The sequence below is a fragment of the Penaeus vannamei genome, chromosome 6, assembly GCF_042767895.1.
Source record: "Penaeus vannamei isolate JL-2024 chromosome 6, ASM4276789v1, whole genome shotgun sequence".
In the NCBI taxonomy this organism is placed as follows: Eukaryota; Metazoa; Arthropoda; class Malacostraca; order Decapoda; family Penaeidae; genus Penaeus; species Penaeus vannamei.
The window spans coordinates 32645887-32653386 of NC_091554.1; the positions used below are offsets into that span (position 1 = coordinate 32645887).

The 7500-nt window shown below is 47.1% G+C and overlaps 1 protein-coding gene across 1 annotated transcript in view; it reads right to left on the bottom strand.

Annotated features, from left to right (window-relative positions):
- Window positions 1–7500, bottom strand: part of sn (fascin domain-containing protein singed) — a 165529-nt gene that overhangs the window by 138016 nt on the left and 20013 nt on the right. The window lies entirely within an intron of this gene.

The following is a 7500-nucleotide window of genomic DNA, read 5'->3' on the forward strand; positions in this document are numbered from 1 at the left end:
AGCGAGAGGAGGGAGGGAAATGGCCGCAGAATTGACTATATCTGGCCGCTATTTCCAACATGATTTACTACAATGCCTTTAGCACAGCGTGGATTATATTGATATCCAATTTAACGAGACTAACAACATTAACAATAATAGTGATATTGTTTTAATATTCAAAATGACAATATTAAGAATATCGGTGACACAATTCCCTATTCTTACTGACTGTTTTAAAGGAAATGTTATTCATAAATTCATTCTTGGTTGTACTGATGATGGTGATAATGATGATGATGATGATTATGTCGATGACGATGATAACATAATCATCGATGACTGGTATATGATGATAATAATTATGAATGATGCTTGGTAAGATTATGATGATAATAATGATGAATGATGCTTGGTAAGATTATGATGATAATAATGATGAATGATGCTTGGTAAGATTATGATGATACCGAAGATGATGATTAATGATGATGATCTATGTTTCATAATGATGATGATACTAATGGTGATGATTAAAGACTGATAATGATGATGATGATGATACTAAAGATGATGATGATTGATAATGATGATACTAATGATGATAATTGATGATTGATATTGATAACTGATAATGATGATTGATATTGATAACTGATAATGATGACTGATATTGATAACTGATAATGATGATTGATAATGATGATACTAATGATGATAATTGATGATTGATATTGATAACTGATAATGATGATTGATAATGATGATGATGATTGGTAATGATAATGATGATAATGATGATGCTAATGATGATGACTATAATACTAATGTAAATGGTGACTGATGATGATGATGATAATGATGACGGATAATAACGATAATCATAACGATAATTATTATGAAGATAATGACTGATGATTAAAGAGTCAGTCACAACGCACAAATAATCCTAAAAAAAGAAAAACAGACAAACCCACACCTTAAACCCCCATCTTCTCATCACTACCGAAACCCACCTACAGTAAAAAAAAAGAGGAAACATTACCCTAAAAAGCCCCTAATACAGATACCGACACATCCCCGAAATAAAATAAAACGAAAACCGACGTCTTTGATGGTGTGACGACCATACGCGACGGCTAAAGCGACGACAACGACGACGACCCAGCTATAAACTTTACGTACGCCCATAAAACGGATCCCCTCCCCTCCCCCCTCCCCCTTCCTCCCTTCCCCTCAACCCCTTCGCCTCCCCCACTCCCCCTTCCCCTTCCCCCTTCCCCTCCCCCACTCCCCCTTCCTCCCCTCTTCCCTTCCCCTCCCCCACTCCCCTTTCCCCATTCCCCCTTCTCCCTCCCCTTCCCCCTTCCCCTTCCCCCACTCCCTCTTCCCCCTTCCCATTTGCTTGCATGCATTCTCCCCCAGGCGGCTTCTAGGCCTTGAACTTGGCGCTTGCTTGACCCGGATATGTGAGCCTCCGTGCGTATTGCATGGAATTATAATAAGATGCATTTCGTGATATATGTGTGGAGGTTTATCCCAACTAAGTTCATTTTAATCTCTCTCTCTCTCTCTCTCTCTCTCTCTCTCTCTCTCTCTCTCTCTCTCTCTCTCTCTCTCTCTCTCTCTCTCTCTCTCTCTCTCTCTCTGTGTGTGTGTGTGTGTGTGTGTGTGTGTGTGTGTGTGTGTGTGTGTGTGTGTGTGTGTGTGTGTGTGTGTGTGTGTGTGTGTGTGCGTGCGTGCGCGCCCGAGTGTGTGCATGTGTGTGTGTATGTGCACACACACATACATATGTTTGTTTATGTGTGTGTGCATGTGTATACATATGTATATGTATGTATATTTATAATATGTGTATACATATGCACATACAATTCTTCTAAAAAACGATTTCATCACATAGAAACAAACAAAAAAGACAAAGACCATAATTGTAGAAATTATATATCCTGGCGTGTGTGGCCGCCTGTCTGATACTATTGACTATGACGCCAGTCACACAACACCCCCCCCCCCTTCCCTGTCACAATATCATGTTACCTCTCGATCAAACGTCCAATTCACTTTCTAAACCAAATAAACACAGATAAATGAAGAATTAAACAGACAGACAACATGCACATAAACACAAACGACTATACAAAACAGGGTATCTGCCTAAAATGAATTTAAAAAATCAATAAAAGAAAAAAAAGAGTATTTCCAGTCTGAGGTCTAAAAAAACAAGCCTTTTCCATCACTCACGACCTGCTCGCGAGTCGGGGCAGTGGCACCTGCATAATTACCTGAGTAATTACGCATCCTTTTCAATTAAGATAACTGCTCATACCTGGTGGTTAAGGATAAACTTTCCTAATGGAATAATGGAAGGCTTCGTGCCACGTGACGCTCAGCAGGACAGCGGGTCTATTATCTCTTAACTTCTTGTAGAGCAATGGGGAATGAGAGCGAGATTATTTCACGTCTTAAGGGGTGTTTTTTGTTGTTTTATTTCATTAAAATCATGAATACAGATAGAATTGACGTCCACTTCTCTAAATAATACTGAATGCCAAAAAAATGTGATTCTTAACAACTGTATTATGAACAGCGCCACATTCTTCAAACTCTCTCTCATTTTATCATGATTATTTAGCCCTTTGATTAGTATCCTATTTCCTCTCTCCCTATCGATCCCCTTCTTATCTCCATCCCATTACTTTGATCTACAGTCACCCCAACAGTCGAGATCACGTTTCACAAGAGCGATCTCATTGACTGTCAAGCTGGGTTCTCTACCTGCGGGGGGGAGGTTGGGGGGGGGGACTATATCCACCATGTCTCACTCCTCAAAGCTCCCCCTTCCCCCCCCCCCCCTTTCCCTCACTCCTCTCATAAAACCGCCATCATTTCGTAAACATCTCCCTCCTTCGAACCCTAAAACTTAACCAGCGACGTGTGTGTTTATTCCTCGCCGTCCCGTGGCCCTTTGCAAGGATCGAGGCCGCTGTCAGAGTCCTCCCGGCGCGCCGTCCGCCTCTCCTTTTCTCTCTTTCTCTCTTTATCTCGATCTCTACCCACCTCACTTCCCTCTTACTTGCCTCTCTCTCCCTCTCGTCTTTTCCTTTCCCTCGCTGGTGTCTTTATCATAATCTCTCCTGCCCTTCCCTTTACTTTCTATTATCATCCCCCCTCTCTCTCTCTCTCATTCTCTCGCTCTGTCTGCCTCTCTCTCGTTCTCTTTCGCTCCCTCCCTCCCTCCCTCCCTCTCTCTCTCTCTCTCTCTCTCTCTCTCTCTCTCTCTCTCTCTCTCTCTCTCTCTCTCTCTCTCTCTCTCTCTCTCTCTCTCTCTCTCGCTCCCTCCCTCTCTATCTTCTACCTTCCCTCTAATGCCCTTACTCTACCCCTCCTCTTCCCACCTTGCACCCCCTCCGCTCTCTTTCCCTCCATCCGTCTTCCTTCCTCCTCCTCGCCTCTCCTCCCCCCCCATGATCAGATAAGTCTCCCTCTCGTTCACTTCACAGGCCGACCGATCCCCTCCTCGCCCGATCGCCATCTTTGAGGAGCTCTGAGAGATACGCCGATAAGTCAGCGATTTCCTTCCCGCTGTTCACTTCTCCGGCGAAGAGAAAATTCTCCCTTCATCGTCGGGGTCTGATGGGCTTATGCCTTTTCCCCGAAGAAAATATTGGGAGCCGTAAAACAGAGGAATATCGACGAGAGACACACGCGATGTACAGAGGCAGGCAGATCTCACACGATGGCTCCGGGCTTTGCCATAAAGTTTCCATGGGGGTCGGGTGATTCTTTCTTCTCCCTCTCCTTTTTTCTCTCTTTCTCTTCATTTCCTCTTTCTCTCCCTCACTCCTCCTCTTCATCCTCCAAGTCCATCGAGCTCAATCTAATATTATTATACTTCACCTTTTTCTAATCCCTCTATCACGACCCGTAAATACGGCGATCTTAAGAAAGCGCTAAGCCATTCAAATATCTCGACCATTATTCTCACCGCGCAGCACATCTTTTAGAGCGAAATAACACTAAAAGTAATTGCAAGCTTAAACACCTCCAAGCACGAAGAAGAGGGAGCACCGGCGAGTCTTGCTGGGGCATTCACGTCAGGTGCGTCTGCTGGTCTTGGCGTGTCGCAGCTACAACGCGACACGGAAATAATTCATGGAAAACAAGCTTCCGGCACGATCCGCGGCAGAGTCCACAGGAACAAGTAAGAGGCAAATGGAAGAAAAGATAAAATTATGAGAGGAGCTCAAGGAAGGGATGAAAAAGCAAAATAGAAAATGAAGCCAGAGGAAATAAGAAACACAAAGAAAGAACAAAGAAAATCGGTGATAGATGGACGCCCGTTTTCGAAACATCCGGAAGGCAAAAGAAAAATGGAATTCAAATCAGATAGCTTTAGAATGTAAATGAGATACAGAGGAAGGTGTAGAAAGCAGCACATGACAGAGAGAGATCAAAAGAGGGATAAAGGCAAGAGACAAAGACGGAGAGATAAGCGAGTGTTTGACACGGGCAGATCTAAAGAAGAGAAAGAGCAAGAAACAAAGAAACATACATTAGACAAAGAGATGCCTAGAATATACTTGTCGATAAACGTATTAAAAAGCAGCTGTAGTAAAATGGAAGAGTGAAAAGTAATACTAACCACAAAGGAAACATAATGAAGAGAAAATGTTTCCTTAAAAGCCATTCGACGTTTGTCCCTTCAAAAGAATCTTTCATTCAACCGTCTATCCTACCTCTCCTTTCTCTCTCCTTCTCTCTTCTCTGTCTTTCTTACTTCTCCTTCCCTGTACTTTTTACCCTCCCCGTCCTTAGAACCCCCACCTCCCCCTCCTTACCACCCCAGAACTTACCACCCTCCTTACATTTCTCTCCCCAACACACAAAGACAAAAACATCAACAACAGTAGATGTAGATGACAAGCAACACCACCCCCCTGCGCTTCCCCTCCGCACGAACGACCTTTGACCCCGCATCTACCACCAGGACCAAACGCAATCACCCGCATGACCTCTTAATCTTGGATATAAAACTAAATATATATCTGTTATTTCTGTGAATCCAGAATCCAACCAATCCCTAGCATCCTATTACACCGACACAGTCTTCAGCTACTGGCAAGTGTCGCCCTGATCCCTCGACCTCTGAGCCCGACCACGCCCTGAACCGCCTCCCTAAATCCGTCCTGCCTCAGCCCCTTCCCCAGCGCCCTAATGAATGCACCAACCCCGTGATGTTTGGTAGCCTCACAGTACCAATCTCATTCTGACCGAGATACAGTTGCTCCCAACCCCGATTTACTCTCGTCCCTTCCACCAACCCTGCCCTGATCAGCAGTGTTGTATCAAACCCCAGAACTTATATCAATCCCGACTGTTAGATCCTACTGCTGGGACATCTACCTCATACCAATCCCATCCTGATCAGCAGTCGCCTTGTACCAGCCCCACACTAAGCAGGGGACATCTTATACCAACCCCACACTAAGCAGGGGTCATCTTATACCAACCCCACACTAAGCAGGGGTCATCTTATACCAACCCCACACTAAGCAGGGGTCATCTTATACCAACCCCACACTAAGCAGGGGTCATCTTATACCAACCCCACACTAAGCAGGGGTCATCTTATACCAACCCCACACTAAGCAGGGGTCATCTTATACCAACCCCACACTAAGCAGGGGTCATCTTATACCAACCCCACACTAAGCAGGGGTCATCTTATACCAACCCCAGACCTTATGTCAGTCCCGACAGTCGCATCCTAGTGAGCAGACCTGAAAATCCATCCCTTACACGCACCTCGCCCTGGTCTCCTGCATCCTACGTCCTTACCCCCACCCCCCTACCCCCTCCCCGGTAGTCCCGCCTGCCTCACTAGCCTCCCCTCGCGCACAAAGAACCGCCGAGGATCTCTTAAGACCCATTCCCCCGGCGATTCCACATGCAGAGACGCTCTTCCGTTCCATATCTGGACTCTGGGTGGAAAAAAAATCATAAAAACATTGAGCTGATGTAAAATTATCCGTCGTCTCGGCGATGCACCGTTCGTGAGCCGTGACAAGATGAATGGTTAGGTGGAAGGAGGAACGACAAGAAAAGAAGACGGAGGATGACAACGACAAAGAAGAGGACGAGGAGGTGACGAGGAGGAGGAGGACGAGCACGAGGAAGAGGAGGACGAGAAATAGAGAAGAGAAGGAGGAGGAGGAGGAGGACGAGGAGGAGAAGAAGGACGAGGAGAAGGAGGAGGAAGAGGTGGTGGTGGAACGGGACGAGGTCCAGGAAGAAAAGGAGGAGGACGAAGTCGAAGAAGAGAAAGTGTAAAACATTAATAGTGGAATGAAACGAAAAAAATAGTCAAATAGCAGAGGTCGAGAGACATGAGGGCGAGGAGAAACCATGGGCGGCGGGCGCGAAGGTGGGCGTGACAGGGCGGGCGGCACAAAGGCCAGGCACGGCAGGCAGAACTGGCCACGTGCTCCGTCTGGGCTGCCAACTTTAAGTCACGTGTTGAGGGGGCAGACGGCACGGGCTGCCCTCCTGCAACGTTCCTCTCGATAGCGTCAGGATTCAGAATGTCTCGTCCGTTTCGCGTGGTCGTGAGCGTGACGCAACCGGCGCCCGGACCTCGAGATCGGCGCCTTCCGTACGCTTGGCCGACGCGAGGCACGGCGACAATTCCCGGGCCAAAAACAACGAAACAACACACGAGGATGAAAAACCTGAATGAATGGCGTCGAAATAGGCTCCGCCCCTTTTTCCCTCGCACCCCCCCCCCCTCTCCCCCATTCAACCCTAGATCAATACGTTTCGCTCTCCGTTACTATGACTGCTCGAGGACTCGCACAGTACCGACAGTAAGTGCTCCCCCAGTCAATGCACGCGCCAATACTTTCCCGGGACATATTGTGCCCGACGCCTCCTCCGGGAATACTTCGCGGAGATACAGACTCAACAATGCCGTACCTCTTCGCATATAGGGGTACGGCACCCACCTCCACCCGCCCACTACCCGCCCCCCCTCCCCCCATACCAGAAGCGCGGGGGACCCGTGGTGGCGCGCGTGGTACAATCTGATCCGTCATCCTACGAGATGACCCGCGGCTTTTACCCTTACGAACACGCGGGACTTTCAGCACAGCGCCCGTAATTAGTCTCGCGGAAACTCGCTCGTCGTTATTCCTACACTAACCTTACCCAATAAAGTTTACGATGATCGAGTGACACGGACACTGGCGTCCATTAGCTCCACAATTCCTCCATGCACGCTGACCTTGGGGGACGCACGCCGTGGGCAAGGCTGGGGAGGATCCATATTGATCAGCATCCATGGCACCGCCTTCTCTCCTCTCGCCCCATTCATTCTCTCTTTCTCTCTTCCGCTCTCGCTAATGCACTGCCTCTCTCTCTTCCCTTCTTGCCATACACTCCATTCGCCTCTGCTGTCCTTACTATCTGTTTCTTTTCATCAGTTATTTCTCTATGTATATGCCTGATACTATTTCTGTTTGG